The sequence below is a fragment of the Myotis nattereri genome (genome assembly GCF_964212035.1).
Source record: "Myotis nattereri genome assembly, chromosome: 3".
NCBI classification, from domain to species: domain Eukaryota; kingdom Metazoa; phylum Chordata; class Mammalia; order Chiroptera; family Vespertilionidae; genus Myotis; species Myotis nattereri.
The window spans coordinates 104,026,112-104,048,373 of NC_138077.1; positions in this window are offsets into that span (position 1 = coordinate 104,026,112).

Consider the following 22,262-nt stretch of genomic DNA (forward strand, 5'->3'; position numbering starts at 1 on the left):
TAAGCCAGGAAGTGAAAGAAAAACACCACATGATCTCACTCATTTATGGATAATAAAGAACATTATAAACTGATGAACAAAAAGATAGATACAGAGGCAGAGAAGCATGGAACCGACTGTCAAATTACAGTGGGAAGGCTGGGGAGTGTTGGGGGGGGGGGAGGTAAAAGATCAACTGAAGGACTTGTATGCATGCATATAAGCATAACCAGTGGACACAAGACATTAGGGGTGGGGGTGAGGTGAGGGCATGTGCTGGGGGATAGGGGAGCCCGGGGGAAGGTCAATGGGGGTGGGGAGTAAGGAGACATGTACTACTATCTGTAATACTTTAAACAATAAAATAAAATTTTAAAGAAAGAAAGATATTTTAAAAAACTACTTAGCATTGTCAACTAGTATACAATAGTGAGGAATAAAATGCACACATAAAATAATGGTTATAATATGAAAATGTCCTCTAAATGTGACCAGTCTGGCCTCGAACCCTCTTTTCTTTCTCCTTAATGTCTTCTTCTCCATGACCTTTAACCCCCGTGGGGGCGGGCGGGAGATGTGGACGCACTGCTCCTGACATGCAGGCGGCCTGTAGAGGGAGTCTGACACTCCCAGAAGTCACTTCTGACTTTTTTCTGACTTTTTTAAATTGGGCGTTTGCAAGACGTGTGATTTCCTAACCCTCCTTTATCATAGTCGGCCATCGCTTTACATCCAGATGTAGCAAAGTTCTCCCTCGGAAGGTCAGGGGGAAAGTTGAGAGCAGCTTTTTCGAGTTATGTACGCAGGCGCCTATGAAGGGTCAGTAAACCTTCGCAAATTTGGTGGGCACCTCCTGCTGGCCAAGCGGGGCAGGTGCTTCTGCCATTTCTCTCCTGAAACCAAGGTTTACAGTGGAACGAAGACCACCGCCCGTGGCCCGCTAAGCGCTCCGCCGGCCGTGGATGGGGCTCCGCTCACCTTGGCCCCGTTAAGGCCTGTGTCCCTTGTGGTCAGGACGAGTTGAGGTCTCCTCCAACCGGGAAGGAGTCACCCAGGCGCCCATCCTGCTCCAAGCCTGAGGGTGGGAGCGGTGTCCGTGCAGACCGCCTCTGCCCCAGGCCCTCCCAGCCTCCCTCTGCGGCCCAGCGGCCGCCGTTCTTCTCGCCCGCCTGCCGGTAGCGCCAGGCAGCGCGGCCTCGCCGGAATATATCCAGGTTGGGGGAATATATCCTGGAGGCCCGCGGTCCACAGGATGCGCCTGGGGAGGCCACCGTCATCAGGCCGCAGAGATGGGGGGTTGGGGGGGAGGGGGACATAGGGTCGCTGCTGCCTCCGGGCCTGGGCAGTGCGCGCTGCAGCGAGGGCCTGGGGCTGAGGACAGAGCCTGCTGCCATCGCCCCCGCTCCCCGACCGCGGGCCCCGCTCCCCGACCGCGGGCCCCGCTCCCCGACCGCGGGCCCCGCTCCCCGACCGCGGGCCCCGCTCCCCGACCGCGGGCCCCGCTCCCCGACCGCGGGCCCCGCTCCCCCACCGCGGGCGCAGGGCCTGGAGGGCCGGAGGAGCCGGAGGAGAAGGCTGCGCTCCGCTTCTCACTGCGCTTTCTTGTGGATAATTTTTGAAGTTACAAATTCAGTCTTTCGTTTAGGTCTATTCAGATTTTCTGTTTCTTCTTGACTCATTCGTTTGTATCTTTTAAGGAATTTGTCCATTTTCTCCAAGTTACCTAATTTATTGGCATACAATTGCTCACAATAGTCCTTTATAATTCTTTTTTAAAAAATATGTTTTTATTGATTTTTGAGAGAGAGGAAGGGAGAGGGGGAGAGAGAAAAACATTGATCGGCTGCTACTGGAGAAGGAGCCGCCACCTGGGCGTGTACCCTGACCGGGAATCAAACCAGTGGCGGCTTGGTTCATGGATCAGCGCTCAACCACTGCGCCACAGCTGCCAGGCTATAATTCTTTTTATTTCTGTAATGTGAGTAGTAATGTCCCTTCTTACATTTGAGCCTTCTCTCTCTCTCTCTCTCTCTCTCTCTCTCTCTCTCTCTCTCTCTCTCTCTCTCTCGATTAATCTAGCTAAAGGCTTGTCAACCTTGTTCTTCTGTTTAAAGAACCAACTTTGGGGGTATACTAATACTCTTTATGTTTTTCTATTCTTGATTTTTAAAAATATCTGCTCTATAGATGGTATTCTTGGCTTGCTTGTCTGGGCGTGAAACCTTTGCTTTATGAGTGAATTAGGGTGAGGGGGATCAGATCCCAGTACACTCAGTGTGCCCTGGGAGTAGGAATTGGGTGGGAGGTGGGAGCCCCGTGTTCTGGCTGCATCCCTCAGGAGTGGATTTTCTATCACTCTGAGCTGGGATGGGGGAGGGAGTGGGCTTCTCATGTTCAGATACCACAGACTCATTGTTCTCACTGAGTTCGGGTAGTTTTTCTTGAATAAAAGTTTCTTCATTATATATGATCTGAAGACCGTTTATAAAGAATTTAATTTTTTTTAAAGTGATTTTACCAGTTTCACTGTGGCACCCTAGAGGTTCTCACTTTGCCATGCCAGAAATAGACCTTTAAGGGTTGCTTCTTAATTTTTAAGTTTGATTTTATAATGATGTGAATAACTAGTACATACTTACTAGTACATAATTCTAAAATCAAATCTATTAATGTGTATTCAGAGAAATCCAGTTCTTACTATATTCCTATCCTTTCTATTCTGATGCCCCTCTCTATTAACAAGGTTAAAAATATTTTATTGAGCCTGGCCATCATGGTTTGGTGGCTGAGCTTCAATCTATGAACCAGGAGGCTCACCTTGTGGGCTCCATCTTGCAAGAGGCAGCTGATCAGTGATTCTCTCTCATCATTGATTGATATTTCTATCTCTCTCTCCCCCTCCCTTCCTCTCTGAAATCACAAAAGTATGTTAAAAATTATTGAGACATAATTAATATACTTTAAAATATATTTTTTATTTTAAAATGTAATATCCTTTAAAATATATAATTTAGTATTTTTAAAAATTATGTTTACAAAGTTGTGCAGCCATCATCACTAATTTCAGAATATTTCATCTCCCCCAAAGAAACCCCATACCTGTTAGTAGTCACTCTCTATTTCCCTTTCCCTGCAGCTTCTGGAAACCATTGATCTACTTTCTTTCTCCTTGGATGTGCCTATTCTGGATTTTTCAATATGTGGACTTTGTGACTGATTTCTTTCATTTAGTATAATGTAGTCAAGGTTCATTTATTTTGTAGCATGAATCAATACTTCATTTTTTTATTGCTGAATAATATCCTGTTGTACAGATGTAACACAATTAGTTATATATCAGTTGATGGATATTTGTGTCGTTTTCATTTTGGGCTATTACGAATGCTATGAACACTCATATTCAAGTTTCTGTGTGGATATATGTCTTCTCTTTGGTATAAGCCTAGGAGTAAAATTACTGGGTTATAGATTAAAATTTTTTTCTATTCTTCCATAGATAGATAAATAAGGTATCCCAAAAATGTATACACATACTTTGAATAATTGTAAAGGCATTTATAATTACAGTGTGCATACATTTTTTCGGACTCCCTGTATATTGAGATATAGATAAAGACATGGGTACAGATATACAGTGGGGCCGTGACTTACGAGTGTCCCGACTAATGAGTTTTTCGAGATATGAGTCGTCTCTCGGCCGATTTTTTGCTTTGAGTTGTGAGCTAAAATTCGGGTTACGAGCCAGCTTCAGATACCCCACCGCTAGTTGGCGCAGCGAACGTCACAGTGAACACCACAACATCAGCCCAGCATTCAATTAATTTTAATGGTGAAAATTGATTTGACATATGAGTAATCTGAGTTACGAGCTCGGTCACAGAACGAATTAAACTCGTAAGTCAAGGCCCCACTGTATAGATACCATTACTTTCTCAGGTAAATGATAGTAGCATTGCATATATATGCTTCACTTTGCTTTTTCACTTAAACTATATTCTGGAAAACAAAATAAAAACTATATATGCTGGGCATCAGTCTATATCAGTACACAGACACGCCTCACTTCTTATAGTTGCATGATCAGGATGTGCAATGGTTTATTTAGCAAGTAACTTGTTCATGGACATTTGGGTTTTTTTATAGTCTTTTTGCTATTACAAACTGAACTGGAATATATTTCTGTATATATGTGTGTGTATACACATATACATATTTATATATGTATATATATATATATTTTTTTTTCTTTCATTTTTTTGCACATGTATTTTTGGGATAAATTTTTAGATGTGAGATTTCTGGGTTAAAGGATAAATTCAGTTAGGTACCATCAAATTCCTTTTTATTAAGGTTGCTCTTTTTTATATTCCCAGTCTGTATCCCTATGTGGTTACTTTTTATAATGTACTAAACCGGGTGGGCAATAGTAGATTTACAGTTGTGAATACATGAAACACAGAGTTAATAACGCTATTGTAATAATCATAACCTGCATGCCATTTTCCCATATGAACAACTATAAACCTATTTTTGTCCACCCCTGTATATGATTGAAAATAATAATGTGTATTTTCTAGTTTTTGGTACTAGTTCTGTGTACTTTGATCAAATTGTTAATTATGATTTTATTTTTATGTATTTATATTTAAAAATATATTTTATTGATTTTTAAAGAAAGAGAGGAAGGGAGAGGGAGAAAGAGGTAGAAACATTGATGAGAGAGAAACATCAACATCGATTGTCTGCCTCCTGCACACTCCCCGCTGAGGACTGAGCCTGAAACCTGGTCATGTGCCCTGACCCTGATGGGGAATTAAACCATCAACCTCCTGGTGCATGGGTTGACACTCAACCACTGAACCACACTGGCCAGGCTAATTATAACTTTAAATAACAGATTCTTAATAGTTTTTATACTTCTTTTTTTTTAAATTAAATCTTTATTGTTCAGATTATTACATTTGTTCCTCTTTTTTTCCCCCATAACTCCCCTCCTCCCAGTTCCCGCCCCACGCTCCGCCCTCACTCCCCACCCACTGTCCTCATCCATAGGTGCACGATTTTTGTCCAGTCTCTTCTCGCAGCCCCCACACCCCTTTCCCCTGCAAGAATAGTCAGTCCATTCCCTTTCTATGTCCCTGATTCTATTATGATCACCAGATTATTTATTCACTTGATTCTTAGATTCACTTGTTGATAGATGCATATTTGTTGTTCATAATTTGTATCTTTACCTTTTTCTTCTTGTTCCTCTTCTTAAAGGATACCTTTCAGCATTTCATATAATACTGGTTTGGTGGTGATGAACTCCTTTAGCTTTTCCTTATCTGTGAAGCTCTTTATCTGACCTTCAGTTCTGAATGATAGCCTTGCTGGATAAAGTAATCTTGGGTGTAGGTTCTTGGTATTCATCACTTTGAATATTTCTTGCCATTCCCTTCTGGCCTGCAAAGTTTCTGTTGAGAAATCAGCTGACATTCGTATGGGTACTCCCTTGTAGGTAACTGAGTTTCTTTCTCTTGCTGCTTTTAAGATTCTCTCTTTGTCTTTTGCTCTTGGCATTTTAATTATGATGTGTCTTGGTGTGGTCCTCGTTGGATTCCTTTGGTTTGGGGTTCTCTGCGCTTCCTGGACTTGTAAGTCTATTTCTTTCACCAGGTGGGGGAAGTTTTCTGTCATTATTTCTTCAAATAGGTTTTCAATATCTTGCTCTCTCGCTTATTCTGGCACCCCTATAATTCGGATGTCGGTACGCTTGAAGCTGTCCCAGAGGCTCCTTACACTATCTTCGTATTTTCGGATTCTTTTTTCATTTTGCTTTTCCAGTTGGGTGTTTTTTGCTTCTTCACGTTTCGAATCTTTGACTTGATTCTTGCGCTCCTCTGGTCTGCTGTTGGGTGTCTGTATAATATTCTTTATTTCAGTCAGTGTATGCTTAATTTCTAGTTGGTTCTTTATCACAACATCGAGGGTCTCATTAGATTTCTTGAGGATCTCACTACATTTATCGGCGGTCTCACCAGTCTTTTCGAGGGCCTTACTAAGTTTATCGGCAGCTTCTAGACCAGCCATGGGCAAACTACGGCCCGCGGGCCGGATCCGGCCCGTTTGAAATGAATAAAACTATTGAAATAAAAGACCGTACCCTTTTATGTAATGATGTTTACTTTGAATTTATATTAGTTCACACAAACACTCCATCCATGCTTTTGTTCCAGCCCTCCGGTCCAGTTTAAGAACCCATTGTGGCCCTCGAGTCAAAAAGTTTGCCCACCCCTGTTCTAGACAGTTCTTGAGAAACCTTAAAAGTGTGGTTTTGAGCTCTATATCTTCCATTTCTGACATTTGCGTCCTGCTTCTTTGTCTCTGCATTTTTTTTATCTTTTCTTGGTGCACCCCCTAGTGGTCTTTGTGTGCAGTCTTGTTGTAATTAAGCCTTGATTGTTGTCGGCAATACCAGGGGTGATTTGACCTCCAGGCTAACTGGCTATCAGAGTCAGCTGTGTCTGCAGTGGGAGAGCTTCTGTGCTGGATCTCTAGGGCGGTGCTAATCTAGCGTTTGCCTGAGGCTATCTGGCAAATGGCTCTGCGCAGGGCTTGGGCGGGGCGGGTCCCCGGGGAACTACAGGGCGGGCGGAGCAAGCAGTTATGGCTGCTCTCAGTTCTGTCCCTAGGTGCTCTGCCTCTCAGAGTCACAGCAACCGCTGCAAACCTTGGAGAGAAAGCTGCCTTCGAGTTCCGACCGAAGCCAGACAGTCCTGCTTCTCCCGTTTGAGTCTGGGTCCCCAGCGACTCGCCCGGATCTGGAGCTCAGAGTCTGAAACTCCCTCCCGATTGAAAACAACAACCGCACCCTCGCCGCCAGCCTGCTCCGCGCGCGCGCACTCTGCACCTGAGTATTTCACTTCAGCACTGCTTCTCCTCTGAGTCTGGGTATGATATTCTCTTTCCTCCTAGTTCTAGAATTTCCACTCAGCCAGCCTTCCTGTGGTTCTGGATGATGTCCGTTCTGTCCTTTAGTTATATCTCTGAAGTGGTTGTTCGAGGCAGCAATCTCTGGTTTTAACCTATGCCGCCATCTTGGTTTCTCCAATAGTTTTTATACTTCTTGATAGAAGTTTATGGGTTTGTAAATTTCTCCTAGTATTTTATTTCTATGCATTTTTGCTTTTAATACTTTGAGGCTAATTAGGTATGTGTAATTTATACCTTTTTGATAATTTTTTTCTATTATGTATCAATTCTAATCTTTAATAATGACTATTTAATATACATTTCATGTTGAAATTTCCTGTTGAATATATCTATACATATTCATCTTTCTTTTGGATGCTGTTTGTGTAGTATCTTTTTCCTTGCTTTTGTGTTCAGTCTTCTTTCTTTTATTTTTTAAAGTGTTTTTATTGATTTTTTTAGAGAGAGGGAAGGGAGAGGGAGAGATAGAGAAACATCATTGTGAAAGAAACATTGATTGGCTGCCTCCTGCTCGACCCCTACTGGGGTTGAGCCTGCAACCCAGGCATGTGCCCTGACCAGGAATCAAACTGGCAATGACATTCAACCAACTGAATCACAACAATTGGGCTGTGTTCAATCTTTCTGTCATTATGTTTAAGTGTCTATTTTAACTAACATATACCTGAATTTTTGTTATCTTTCAATATAGTTTTTTAAAAAATATATATTTTTATTGATTTAAGAGAGGAAGGGAGAGAGTTAAAAACATCAATGAGAGAGAATCATTGATTGGCTGCCTCCTGCACACTCCCTACTGGGGATCGAGTCCGCAACCCAGGCATGTGCCCTTGACTGGTATTGAACCTGGGCACCTTCAGACCACAGGCCAATGCTCCATCCACTGAGCCAAACTGGCTAGGATACAGCTACTTACTATTAATGTGATATCATTATTGATGTTGATCTTGATAGGTAGTGTCTATCAGATTTCGCCACTGTAGGATTACTCTTTTTTTTTTTAAATAAATCTTTATTGTTCAGATTATTACAGATGTTCCTCCTTTTTTCCCCCCATAGCTCCCCTCCACCCGGTTCCCACCCTACCCCATGCCCTTACCCCCCTGCCACTGTCCTCATCCATATGTGTAAGATTTTTGTCCAATCTCTTCCCACACTCCCCACACCCCCTTTCCCCCAGAATTGTCAGTCCACTCCCTTTCTATACCCCTGATTCTATTATATTCACCAGTTTATTATGTTCGTCAGATTTTTTATTGACTTGATTTTTAGATTCACTTGTTGATAGATATGTATTTGTTGTCACTTTGTTGTTCATAATTTTTATCTTTCCTTTTTCTTCCTCTTCTTAAAGAATATCCTTCAGCATTTCATATAATCCTGGTTTGGTGGTGATGAACTTTTTCTTGTCTGTGAAGCTCTTTATCTCTCCTTTAATTCTACATGATAGCTTTGCTGGGTAGAGTAATCTTGGTTGTAGGTTCTTACTATTCATCACTTTGAATATTTCTTGCCACTCCCTTCTGGTATGCATAGTTTCTGTTGAGAAATCAGCTGACAGTTGTATGGGTACTCCCTTGTAGGTAACTAACTGTTTTTCTCTTGCTGATTTTAAGATTCTCTCTTTGTCTTTTGTGCTTGGCATTTTAATTATGATGAGTCTTGGTGTGGTCCTCTTTGGATTCCTCTTGTTTGGGGTTCTCTGTGCTTCCTGGACTTGTAAGTCTATTTCTTTCACCAGGTAGGGGAAGTTTTCTGTCATTATTTCTTCAAATATGTTTTCAATATCTTGCTCTCTCTCTTCTTCTGGCACCCCCATAATTCAGATGTTGGTACATTTGAAGTTGTCCCAGAGGCTCCTTACACTGTCTTCATATTTTTGTATTCTTTTTTCTTTTTGCTCTTCCAGTTGGGTGTTGTTTGCTTCCTCGTATTTCAAATCTTTGACTTGATTCTTGGAATCCTCTATTTTTTTTGCATTCTCATTAAGATCCTTGAAGGTCTCACTAAGTTCCTCGGAGGTTTCTAGAAGATTCTTGGGTAACCTTATTACTGTGGTTTTGAACTCTATATCCATTAGTTTGCTTTCCTCCACTTCTTTCATTCGTGACATATTTCTTTGCCTCTGCATTTTGGCTGCTTCCCTGTGTTGATAGAGTGGCCTTGTGTGGTAAGTGTCCTATAGGGCCCAGTGGCTCAGCCTCCCCAATCACCTGAGGTGGACACTCTTGGTGTACCTCTTTGTGGGCTGTGTGCACAGTCTTGTTTTAGGTAAGCCTTGATTGCTGTTGGTATCACTGGGAGGGATTGACCTCCCGGCCAATTGGCTGTGAGGACCCGCTTTGTCTATAATGGAAGAACTGCTGTGCTGGAGACACCCTTACGGGGCAGGACTTGCTTCAGTGGGGCTTTGGTGCTCACTGAGTCTTCCCCTTGAGTGTGTTGCTATGGATATGTAGAGTTGTAATCTGCTATGGTCTCATACTGACCACTGGGTACACTGGCTCTTGGGTTTCCAGGGAGGTGCAAAGTCAGCCACTACCTGGGACTATCCAGCAAAAGCTACAGAGAGATCTGCAGATTCCTCTTCTTTGTATGGGGTTTGGAAGTCCCCAGATGAGGGCCAGCTGTGAAGCAAGGCAGGCTGGTGCTGGTGCTGGGTCTTGGGCCTTTTATTGATAGGTTTGGGGCTCCCTGACCCAACTGCAGCTTGTTTGACAGATTTGTAGCCTGAGAAAGGACAGACCATTCATATGCAAAAGCCGCTGTGCACAGCTTGGGTGGGGTTGTAAATTGGGTGGGGCGGGGTCTCAGGGAATTACCAGGGCAGAATAAACAGAAATGGCTGCCAGTCAGCCCTGCACCAGGGAGGTTTCAGCATGGGAACAATGACCACTGCGAGCACCTCCATCTGGAAGAAAGCCACTCCCGAGTTCCTGCCCTCATTCCAGACAGTCCATTTTCTCCCCATATGTGTCTGGGTCCCCCAGAGCCTCGCTTGGCACTGGAGTTCAGAGGAAGTGGGAACTTGTAAATTCAGTTTGTGGTGCTGGCCTTTTAAGAGGAGCAGCTAGGTATCCAGCAGCCTGTGTGTCACTCAACCCCAATCCACACTGGTTTTCATAGTCCGTAGTTCTTACTGCCCATAGGGACTTCTTTCCCCAGCTCTGGAACCCTGGACTGGGGGTCTGGTGTGGGGATGGGACCCCTCGCTCATCCTGGCAGCCTCTGCAGAGGTGATCTCCCTCCGAATTAAAAAAGCAGCACACCTTGGTGCCAGACCAGACCACCGTTCTGTGACTCCACACCTCCTACCAGTGTCAGTGTGCTTTCTTCTTTACTTCTCTAGTTGTAGTACTTCCATTCAGCCAGCTTTCCAGTGGTTCTGGATGATACTTGTTCTATATTTTAGTTGTAATTTTGATATGGTTGTGGGAGGCAGTGAGTACAGGTGTTTACCTATGTCATCTTGGTTCTCCCTCTATTTGCTGTTCTGATTGGGGTTTTTTTTTGCTTCTTCATATTCCAAATCATTGATTTGATTCTCAGAATCCTCTACTCTACTGCTGAATACCTGTAAATTGTTCTTTATTTCAGTTAGTGTATCCTTAACTTCTAACTGGTCTTTTTTCAGGTCATTGACATTCTCACTAAGATCCTTGAAAGTCTCATCAAGATCCTTGAGTAACCTTATAACCATGGTTGTCAACTCTGTACCCAATAGTTTACTTACTTCCCTTTCTTTCATTTGTGACCTGTTTATTTGTCTCTGCAATTTGGCTGCTTCCCTGTGTTTGTTTCTATGTATTAGGTAGAGCTACGATGTCTCCTGGAATTGGTAGAGTGGCCTTGTGTAGTAGGTATCCTGTAGGGCCCAGTGGTTCAGCCTCCCCAGTCACCTGAGCTGGGCACTCTAGGTGCACCCCTGTGTGGGCTGTGTGCAGTCTTGTAGTTGAGCCTTGATTGCTATTGAAATCTCTGGGAGGACTTGACCTCCAGGCCAATTGGCTGTGAGGATCAGCTGTGACTATAGTGGGAGAGCTGCTGTACAGGAAGTGAGGCCCAGCTGTGAAGCAACTTGGACTGCTGCTAGTGCTGCGTCTTAGGCCTATTATTCATAGGTTTGGGACACACTGTTACCAGCTACAGCTTGTTTGAGAGATTTCAGCAAATTCCAAAGCCTGAGCCATTCATATGGAAAAGCTGCTTTGATGGGGCAAACAGCTTGGATGGGGCTGCAAATTGGATGGGTCAGGGTATCAGGGAATCACCAGGGTGGAGCAAACAGTGTGCTTCAGGTTGACAGAAACTCAGATATGGCTGTCAGTCATCCCTGAAACAGGGGAGGTCCCAGTGCAGGAACAATGACCCCTGAGAGCACCCCTATCTGGGAGAAAGCCACCCCTGAGTCCCTGCCCTGATGCCAGATAGTCCAGTTCTTCCCTGTATGTGTCTGGGTCCCCTAGAGATGCCTGGTACTGGAGCTCAGAGATATCGAGTCTGAGTACATTTGTGCCCAGCCTTTTAAGAGGAACACCTGGGTCTTCGGCAACCTCTGTGTCACTCCGCCACAGTTCCCGCTGGTTTTTACAGCTTGTAGTTATAGGGACTTCTCTTCCCAGCTCTGGAACCCTGGGCTGGGGGTCTGGTGTGGGGCTGGGGCCCCTTGTTTCTCATGGGTGGCTTCTGCAGAGATGATCTCCCTCCAGATTAAAAAAACAGCACATGTGGGTGTCGGACCAGCCTGTTCAGTGCCTTTACTCCTCCTACCAGTCTCAGTGTGTTTTCTTCTTTACTTCTCTAGTTATAGGACTTCCATTCAGCCAGTTTTCAGGTGGTTCTGAATGATTGTTTTGCTATATTTTAGTTGTAATTTTGATGTGGTTGTGGAAGGCAGTGAGTACCTGCATGTATTGGTTCTTTGTAACATTTTTACTGGAAATTTTAAAGACAATTTACCTCTCAAAAAGAGCAGTTTTGCATATTTTTTCTTTTCTACCTTTCAAATCCCTCCTTCAATCTTCAATCATAGTAGTATTTCTTTCATGTACTTTGATCACCTGTGAAGATATAGCTTATTATCTTTCTTCTCCCCAAAGAATGGCCCTTTGTCTCTCTCTGCTTCATAGATGCTTTAACCTGGGCTTGTCCTAGAGCTGAAACTGAAAAACATTATTGATTTGAGAGCTTGCTGCTTCAATGACTGTAAGTTGTGACACATTATCTCCTTTTTGGTCTCCACACCTGACCATGATAATTTAGAGCAAAAAAGGTCTTGAACTAATAGTACTGCATTTAATCAAATCTAAGATGCCATTGATTATAGGAAGGACCATTATTTTATACAGAGGAATACTTTGTTTTCTTGTACTTGGTGTGCTTCACAGATGTTGCTTTGTTTGCAAATTAAAGGCAAGACCCTCCACTAGCAAAAGATTATGAATCACTTCATTGTGGTGGTCTGAAACCAAACCTGCAATGTCTCTGAGGCATGCCTGTATCACTAAGAACAAAAAAGAATGCTGCCAATTACTCTATGCCACAGTGCCTCAGCAAAGTCCTAATACAGTAATCTCTCATTACTTTGACAATTCTTTCATCTGTTCTGAGGGATTTGGCAAAATTGCCAAGTTTATTCAGGTCATTTCTTGGCGTGTGATATACTAGTGCTTCTCAAACTCATGAATCACTTTGGAGTGCAGATTCTGACTCAGTAGGTCTAGGGTGGGGCTAAAATTCTGCATTTCTAATAAACTCCCAGATAATGCTGATACTCCTGGTCACACACCATTTGTTGAGTAGAAAGGCAACAGGCAGTCTTTTACATATATCTCTGTAACTAAATGGAACTCCTCTTCATGTGCTTATGTGTATCTTCCTTTTTTTAGGTATTCTAAAGCACTTGATTAATGCTTTGCAAAAAAAACATAGAGTTACAGTAATTTCTCCAACAACAAATATTTACTTTGCAAATATCAAATTTAAGTCTCACATCTTCACTACTAGGCCTCTCTTTGCATACAATGACTTTTTGCTTCGATGGGTGTATCACAGTATAAAAATTTTGAAGACATTTTAATTTATTATTTTATTATTATTATTTTTAGGGCCTTCCTGTAAAAGCCAGAAGACCTATCTGCTGGACAAATTCAAAAAGAGCAGTAAGCACTTGAAGACATTTTAAAGGGCAGTAAAGCTTAACACATCCAATAGGACAATGAAACAGTTCAGCAGAAGAGAATATGGACAGTCGTATTAATGGCACAGCGATGCCACAGCTGCTGCCTGAAGACAGAAAACAGGACACAGTCAAGTTATATGACTCATCCTGATTTCTCTGTAACATTAAATATGAAAAATATATGTAAAATATAATTATGGTATATTAAAAGAACTATAACAATAGGAAAGACATTAGAAGTGGAACTGTGTAAAGTGCCTTGTGCTGATTTGTTTGTTTACAGTACACTTGTTGTAGACTACAGGCAAGGCCCTGTACCCTGAGGAACAGGCAGATCCACAGGTCCTGCCCTTGTGTGGCTCACAGTCCAGCAGGGACACTGACATTAAAGAAACACAGTGTGCCCTCATTATTTGTGGATTCTGTGTCTGCAGAGGAACTGAAATGAGTCTTTTTTCCAGTTCCATTAAGGGCTTGTGTTCTGATTTCCAGCCACCAGGTGGAGATGACACAAAACTAATTAATGTATTCCCTGTATGTCTTTTGCCATTTTTTTTTTTTTAAGTAGTACATCTTTATTCATTTCATAGAGAAAGGGAGAGGGAAAGAGAGATAGAAATATAAATGATGAGAGAGAAATATTGATTGGCTACCTTCTGAACACGCACCACCCCTCCCTCCCTCCCCGGGGATTGAGCCAGCAATAGGCATATGCCCTTGACTGGAACCGAACCCGGGACCCTTCAGTGCACAGGCCAACACTCTATCCACTGAGCCAAACTAGCTAGGGCTCTTCTTCTTTAACTGAACAATTCCTTAAGCTAAGTCAGGAGCACGGAGAATTACTTTTTTGTCTGTGAGTGAGCCACTGACCTCCCAGGGAATAAAACCACCTAAATCAAAGCCGCATGCCAATTCAAAACAAACACAATTTTCAAAGGGAACTATAATGTTTTCAAATCAATGAATGATTTGAAATTGGGAAACCTCTGTATTTTTAATAAGTTTAACAAAAGCAAACGTATTTCCATGTTACATTTTTGCCAGTTAGAAGATGGGTGAGATGAAGTAGAGAAAAACAGTCAGAAAAAAAGAGGAAGGAAGAACAGCAGACACAGACAGGCCTACACAGAGTGAAACACAGGGCGTGGGGAAGGCTGAGCTGGGGGTGCTGGGGAGACTGTCTGTCCTGGGGTCAGCACCATTTGAACCTTCTTGTCCCTGTGCATCGAGGAGATACGGGTCAGCAGCCCCACAGAGCTCTTTCAAAGGCCGACTAACCTCCAAGCATCCCCTTTCTGGACTGGGAATTGGGTCTGCTTTTATTTGCAAACTTCAAAGTTTAATTTTAAAGCAAAAATTCCCTTTTCTTTACATGTGAAAAATTTCTCACCCCTATATAGAAACCACTTGAGATTTTCAAGTCCCCTCTTTGTAACTTTACAAGTGCTTGCTTTGGGGATGAGCTATTTATTATTCAGAAACAGCCAGGCAGCCTTATGTCTATTTTTTTTTTAAGTTAGGGGTTTTCATTCCATTGGAAGTTATAATAATTCTAGTGGCCATACACTGCCAATCAAATCTATTGTCTATGTGTGTGAGAGAGCCACAGCTCATGCCTGCATACCTAATTAGAGCCCTGTGAAGATGTTCTCTGATTGGAACAAAGAATTTCCCTCTGGGGAACAGGGGTAACAGCAGATCCTGCTTCCTGCCTCTGGAGGGATCCCAAAGTTTCAGTCATTACAACTCACCACAAAGAGGGAAATGGCCCTGTGTCTGTAGCTCACTTCTCCTCCTTTCCCAGGAACTGGATGCAGTGAAATGAGGAGCCAGATCCCAGGTGTGTGCAGAACTTCTCTGGGAGGGTCTTACTGTTCCCATGAAATGTCTAGCAAACTGTCCGGCACAGCTGTCACTGTAACTAGAAAGTAATGAGGGTACTGGAACTAGACCAGGGGTGGGCAAACTTTTTGACTCGAGGGCCACAATGGGTTCTTAAACTGGACTGGAGGGCCGGAACAAAAGCATGGATGGAGTGTTTGTGTGAACTAATATAAATTCAAAGTAAACATCATTACATAAAAGGGTACGGTCTTTTTTTTCAATAGTTTTATTCATTTCAAAAGGGCCGGATCCGGCCCGAGGGCCGTAGTTTGCCCACGGCTGAACTAGACTCATTGTTTCAGGAAAGCCCATCTCATAGGTAATGTGAGGCTTCTATGAAGTTACATCACATGAAAGTTGGTAGTCTTTTGACAAATATACAACAGAATTCACATTTCGTCCTATACCAACTGAGGATTTTAAAAAATGGAACAAAAATCCCCAAAAAGCTAACACTGTCTTTTTATTTAACAAGTACAGTGGGGCCTTGACTTCGTTCAGAGACCGAGCTCGTTAAGCTCATTAAAGAGCTCGTTAAATTATCAACTCAATGCAAAAAAATCGGCTGAGAGACAGCTGGTATCTCAAAAAACTCGTTAGTCGGGACACTCATAAGTCAAGGCCCCACTGTACCTATTTACTTGTAAGAGCTTTAAAACAAGAACAAAATTGCCTCATTGTAAGCCGCTGTATGACCTTGAGATACTCATAGAATGTCTCTGGGTGTCTGAGTCTTGATGCTGGAGCACAAGTCCCTGGAGCAGGTGTCCCTGGAGCACACATTCCCTGGAGCACCTATCCCTGGAGTGTGCGTCCCTGGAGCCTGTGCCAAGATGAGCCCACTGGCAGCTGGAGGAAATGTTGGAACCTTTACTTATATTTTTTTCCCCATCTGAAATGCAAGGAAAAATATTAAGCTTTACTAGTATTTGATATTAGGACCAACAGAATACAATTACTTTGTTTATAAATGTACAATTTTTGGAAGTATATGCTCAAAAATGTTATACTGTTAATGACCCATGGACAGAGAAAATAGTGTGGGGAAGGCCTGGGGTTGGACAGGGCTGGGTGGAGGGTGGCAAAGGGGGTAAGAAATGGGGGACATCTGTAATGTTGTCAACAATAAAAAAAAGTGATTACTGATCTATACCTTTCAAAGATTAGGCTAGATTTGGTGTTTTCAAATTAATGGTTGCAACTTATTTTTTTTTGGTTTGTGATAAATTTAGTGTATTTTTAAAGAGTGAAATAAAATATTAGAGTGTATTGCTCACAGTAAGAATTAAGTATTATTCTGTGAAACTTTTCAGATGAATATGTGTGAATACTAGGTAATGATATAAAATCTTTCTCCTATTGTGGCTTGTGGTTAAAAAAAATTTGAGACAATGTGGACTAGAACAGTGGTTCTCCAAGTGCCATCCTTGGGCGAGCAGCAGAGACCTATGAGAATTTGTTAAGAAGGCAAATTCTTTTATCCCACCCCAGAATCACTGTATCAGAAAGTGGGGTTCAGCCCAGGAATTATGGCTCAGTGAACATTCCTGGTGGTTCTGCCAAGTGCTGGACCATGGAACCTCTGGCCTAGAACATTCCAGAATTCATCTGGTTACAAAGGCTTAAGATTCTGTTAAGATATTCCTTTAAGTAAGGCAATATTTTTCAAAATTACTTGATCATGAGAATCACCTGGGTGATTTAAAAGTACCTTGGAGATCCTAAATAATCAGGTCTGGATGGGGGACTGGGGACTTGGAATCTTATTTATTTACTAGAGGCCTGGTGCACAAAAATTTGTGCACTCGGGGGGAAGTGGGGGGTCCCTCAGTCCGGCCTGTGCCCTCTCGCAGTCTGGGACCCCTCAGGAGATAACGACCTGGTGGCTTAGGCCTGCTCCCGGGTGGCAGAGGGCAGGCCCAATCCCTAGGTGCAGCCCCTGGTCGGGCTCAGAGCAGGACTGATTGGGGAGTTGGGGCACCACACCCTGTCATGCACAGAGCAGGGCGTATCGGGAGGTTTCGATGCCACCCTCAGTCACGCTCAGGGTAGGGCCGATTGGGGGGTTGCGGCGCCACCCCCTGTCACGCACAGAGCAGGGCCAATCTGGGGGTTAGGGCGCTGCCCCCTGTCACTCACAGAGCAGGGCCCATCAGGGGGGTTGGGGCTCCGTACCCTGTCACACACAGAGCAGGGTCGATCAGGGGGTTGGGGAGCACCCCCCTGTCACTCACAGAGTAGGGCCGATAGGGGAGTTGGGGCACCGCCCCCTGTCACACACAGAGCAGGGCGGATCAGGGGGTTGGGACGCCGAACCCTGTCACACTCAGGGCAAGGCCGATGGGGAGGTTATGGCTCTACCCCGTCACACACAGAGCAGGGCCCGTGTGTGTGTGTGTGTGGGGGGGGGGGTGGGGGGGGTTGGGGCGCTGCACCCTGTCACACACAGAGCAGGGCCACTCAGGGGGTTGGGGCGCCGGAGCCTGTCACACACAGAGCCGCAGGGCAATCAGGGGGTTGGGGAGCTCCCCCCTATCAGGCACAGAGCAGGGCTGATCAGGGGGTTGGGGCGCCATCCCCGTCAAGAACAGAGCAGGGCGGATAGGGAGGTTGTGGCCCCGCCCCCTGTCACACACAGAGCCACAGGGAGATCAGTGGGTTTGGGCACTGCCCCCTGTCATGCTGATCCCGGAGCTGGGAGGCATATTACCCTTTTACTATATAGGATAGAGGCCTGGTGCACGGGTGGGGGCCGGCTGGTTTGCCCTGAAGGGTGTCCTGGATCAGGGTGGGGGTCCCCACTGGGGTGCCTGGCCAGCCTGGATGAGGGAATGATGGCTGTTTGCAGGCTGGCGGGTGACTGAAGCTCCCAACCTGTCCTTTTTTTCTTTTTTTTTTTTTTATTCTGGGCCAGCTTTAGCTCTGAGGCTCCAGCTCTTAGGCCTCTGCTGCTGAAAGCAGGTTTCTGGCCTTTGTTTACCTCTGTATTTGAAACAATGTTGCAATCCTGCTGGCTGAAGCCTGGTGACTAAAGCAGGTTTCTGGGGTTTTGTTTAGCTTCTATATTTGTAACATAGTTGCTTAGAGTTGCAGCTCAGAGGCCGGTAGTGGCAGGCGGGGAACGTTGGAGTCCTCCGTCACTGAAGCAAGCAAGCCTCATGTTCGCTTCCAGCTGCCTGGCTGCCGGCCGCCATCTTGGCTGGCAGTTAATTTGCATATCACCCTGATTAGCCAATGGGAAGGGTAGCGGTCATACGCTAATTACCATGTTTCTCTTTTATTAGATAGGATTTATTTACTAGAAGCCCGGTGCAGAAAAATTTGTGCACTGGCGGGGGCAGGGGGGAGGGGAGGTTGCTTCTCAGCCCAACCTGTGTCCTCTCACAGTCTGGGACCCCTCGAGAGATAACCACCTGCTGGCTTAGGCCCACTTCCCTGGTGGCAGATGGCACGCCCAATCCCACCCCTCCCGCCCCGCCCACCCCGCCCCGCCTCGCCCTGCACACAGCAGGCCCGGATCCTGTGCTGGGGCGGCCAGCGGCTGGGGATCATGCTGCCACCAGTCTCAGGTGGGGCGGCGCAGCAGGATCTGCCTGCAGTATGCAAATTAGCCACCATCTTTGTTGGCTGTTAATTTGCATATCATGCTGATTAGTCAATGGGAGGTGTAGCAAAGGTACGATCAATTACCATGTTTGTCTATTATTAAATAGGATGACAAACATCTCTGGTGATTCTTGTGATCAGACAAGTTTGGGAGACACTTTAACCAAGAAACATGGAAATTAGAGAGTCTGTAGAATATGACTGTTACAGAGCAGAACTGCTGTTGCAGAGAAAACAAATTTTAGGCTGGGAAATAATTCAAATCAGAAAATTAAAAGCTAGGAACCACCTAAACATTTCTAAATGGAATGAAATGGACTTTCTTTCATTTTGAGTGAGCTGAGCCTGGGATTCTCTCCTGAAACGGTTGCCCTGCAGTTCTGCCCAGCACTTCAGCTCTGGCACCCTGGCTGCTTGAGAAGCACTAGCAGAGGGAGCCCTGCATGCCCACAGTATTGCTCCTGGCAGTGGGACAGCCCCTGGACTCAGAGACTTTGGTGCAGGCCTTCGAGTAGATGTCCTCAAATTCCTTCAGGCAAGTTTCAAACACACTGGTGGGGTAGAGACTCCACTTGTAAAAGTAACTATTACCATTGACTTGATTGTGTTACTGCTAAAACTACATTCCCAATTGACTATAATTAAGAATAAAATCTTATACAAATAATATCTGCACATTGTAAATATATTCAACACAAATATGTCTAAAAATCTGAAAACCTTCTGATACCCCACTTCCATTCTCAGCCTCAACCCCCCAAATAACCATTTCTAACAGTTTGGAGGCTATTTTCTGATTTTTTAAAATATCCATACATATAGCCTTTAAAAAACAGAATGATTATTGATGTTATGCTACAATTTTCCTGCAGACAATAAAGCATGGATGTTTTGCTGTGTCATTATATATCTAATCAATTCTTTTGAATACTGGCAGATTTTAAATGTTTAATTTAATGTCTACCAAACTTAACTGACCTCAGAACACTTTGAAAATGAGAATGTATTTTGACTGCTTATCCACAAGAACTCAAGGCAGACAATGTGTGCTTAGACTAAAGGAGTCAGGTAAACAATGTCTCCTGAAGAGATTAATTCTGCAAGAAATGATGTAAATTTAATATATTAAATTTTTAATGTTTATAACAGGAAGAATAATAAGGATGAAAAATTAAATCATTGCATTTTACTAAGAACAATGTATAATGAGATTAAGTAAAATCTTTTTTTTTTTTTTTTTAATATATTTTATTGATTTTTTACAGAGAGGAAGGGAGAGAGAGATAGAGAGTTAGAAACATCGATGAGAGAGAAACATCGATCAGCTGCCTCCTGCACATCTCCTACTGGGGATATGCCTGCAACCCAGGTACATGCCCCTGACCGGAATTGAACCTGGGACCTTTCAGTCCGCAGGCTGATGCTCTATCCACTGAGCCAAACCGGTTTCGGCTAAGTAAAATCTTTTTATTTTATATTTTGTTATAAAATACTAGAGGCCTGGTGTACGAAATTTGTGCACCAGGGGGTCACCTCAGCCCAGCCTATACCCTCTCCAATCTGGGACCCCTTGGGGGATTGGGCCTAAACTGTCAGTCAGACATCCCTCTCACAATCCTGGACCACTGGCTCCTAAATGCTCACCTGCCTGCCTGGCTGGTTGCCCCTAACTGCCCTCCCTGCTGTCCTGATTGCCCCTCACTGCCTCTGCATGCTGGCCTGATCGCCCCTAACTGCCCCCCCCCTGCTGGCCTGGTCACCCCTAACTGCCCCCCACTGCTGGCCAGGTCGCCCCCAACTGCCCCCTCTGTGCCAGCCTGGTCACTCCTAAGTGCTCCCCCGCCGGCCTGGTCACCTCTTACTGCTCCCCCCTGCCAGCCTGGTTGCCCCCAACTGCTCCCCTCTGCCAGGCTGGTCACCCCTAACTGCCCCCTGCTGCTGGCCAGGTTGCCCCCAACTGCCTCCTCCCTGCCAACCTGGTCGCTCCTAAGTGCCCCCCCCCCCCCCGCCAGCCTTGTCACCTCCAACTGCCCGCCTCTGCCGGCCTGGTCACCCCTAACTGTCCCCCCTGCCTGCCTGTTCACCCCCAACAGCACCCCCAACTGCCCCCCTCTGCCAGCCTGGTCACTCCTAACTGCCCCCTGCTGCTGGCCAGGTTTCCCCAACTGCCTCCTCCCTGCCAACCTGGTTGCTCCTAAGTGCCCCCCCCTGCCGGCCTGGTCACCCCTAACTGCCCCCCCCTGCCTGCCTGTTCACCCCCAACAGCACCCCCTGCTGGCCTGGTTTCCCCCAACTGCCCCCCCCCCGCCAGTCTGGTTGCCCCTCATGGCCCCCCTGCTGGCCTGGTTGCCCCATGCAGCCTGCTTGTTCAGTCGTTTGGTTGTCCCTCCTGCTGGCCTGGTCGTAGGCAGCCATCTTGTGAGGGCGTGAGGGTTAATTTGCATATTACCTCTTTTTTATATAGAATAGCATTAAAAAAACTCTTAAATACCTTTTTGGGGTATTTTATCACATAGCTTAATAGCTGCAATACTGTCTTGGGGTAAAAACCTTATGTGTGGTAAAATATCAGACCTCTTGTTATGTGTTGTCTTAGCATAATATTTTTAAAATCCCATTTTTTTTGTAAGAACACTATAACAAAGGAAAGAAGCACATAGACAATATAGACATTTCATGATCTTCGTATATTCTTAATTTAGACATTCTAAAAATCTTTAATTATATACTGTTTGATAGTTCTCTGCTGATTTTTCTAGAATCTGATGGCTATATTCATTCATTTTTATGTTGACATGTTCAACTATTTTCCTTTTTTAATTTGCACAAAGCTCTTGAACTACAAGACTGTTTTTCATTTAAAACTTTTTTCTTTCAGCCTTAGGCCCATGAGGAACAAATTTGTATAAGTACACTAGAGGCCCAATGCACAAAATTCGTACAAGGGGCTCAGCCCTCACAGCCCCAGCTTCATCCAGAAAGTTGTCTGGATGGTCATTCTGCTGTTCAGCCCTTTGGTCTACTTGCATATTACACTTTTATTATATTGATAGCAGTGTCATAAACCTCAAGTTGTAACTTCAAAGGTGCGCAGCTATTATGTGGTAAGACACCTGCTATGGAGCAGTTGTCATGCAGGAGAGGTGTGTAACCAGCATTCACTTCATGCACTTACATATGAGTACTTTTCTTCTGCAATTTCCTAGCATTCTGGGGTAGGAAGAAACCTTATTATTTGCTGAATCTTAATGGTTTAGGACACAATTGTTACATCTAGCAAGGGAATCAGGTGGTGTTGCCACTTTACAGATGAGGAAACTGAGGCTCAAAGTGGTAAAGCAACTGACTAGTGCAAGGTCCCTAGAATTCAAATTGGTGCTTGCTTGATGTCAAAGTCTGTCCTGTATTCACCATGGCAAGATTTCCTGTGCTTCAGTCATCACTCACTGCTAACATTTGCCACATGTAGCACGACTTTACTTTTTGATTAAGGTATATTTTTAAATCCACTCTTTTTGCCGAAACCAGTTTGGCTCAGTGGATAGAGCGTCGGCCTGTGGACTGAAAGGTCCCAGGTTCAATTCCGGTCAAGGGCATGCACCTTGGTTGCGGGCACATCCCCAGTAGGAGATGT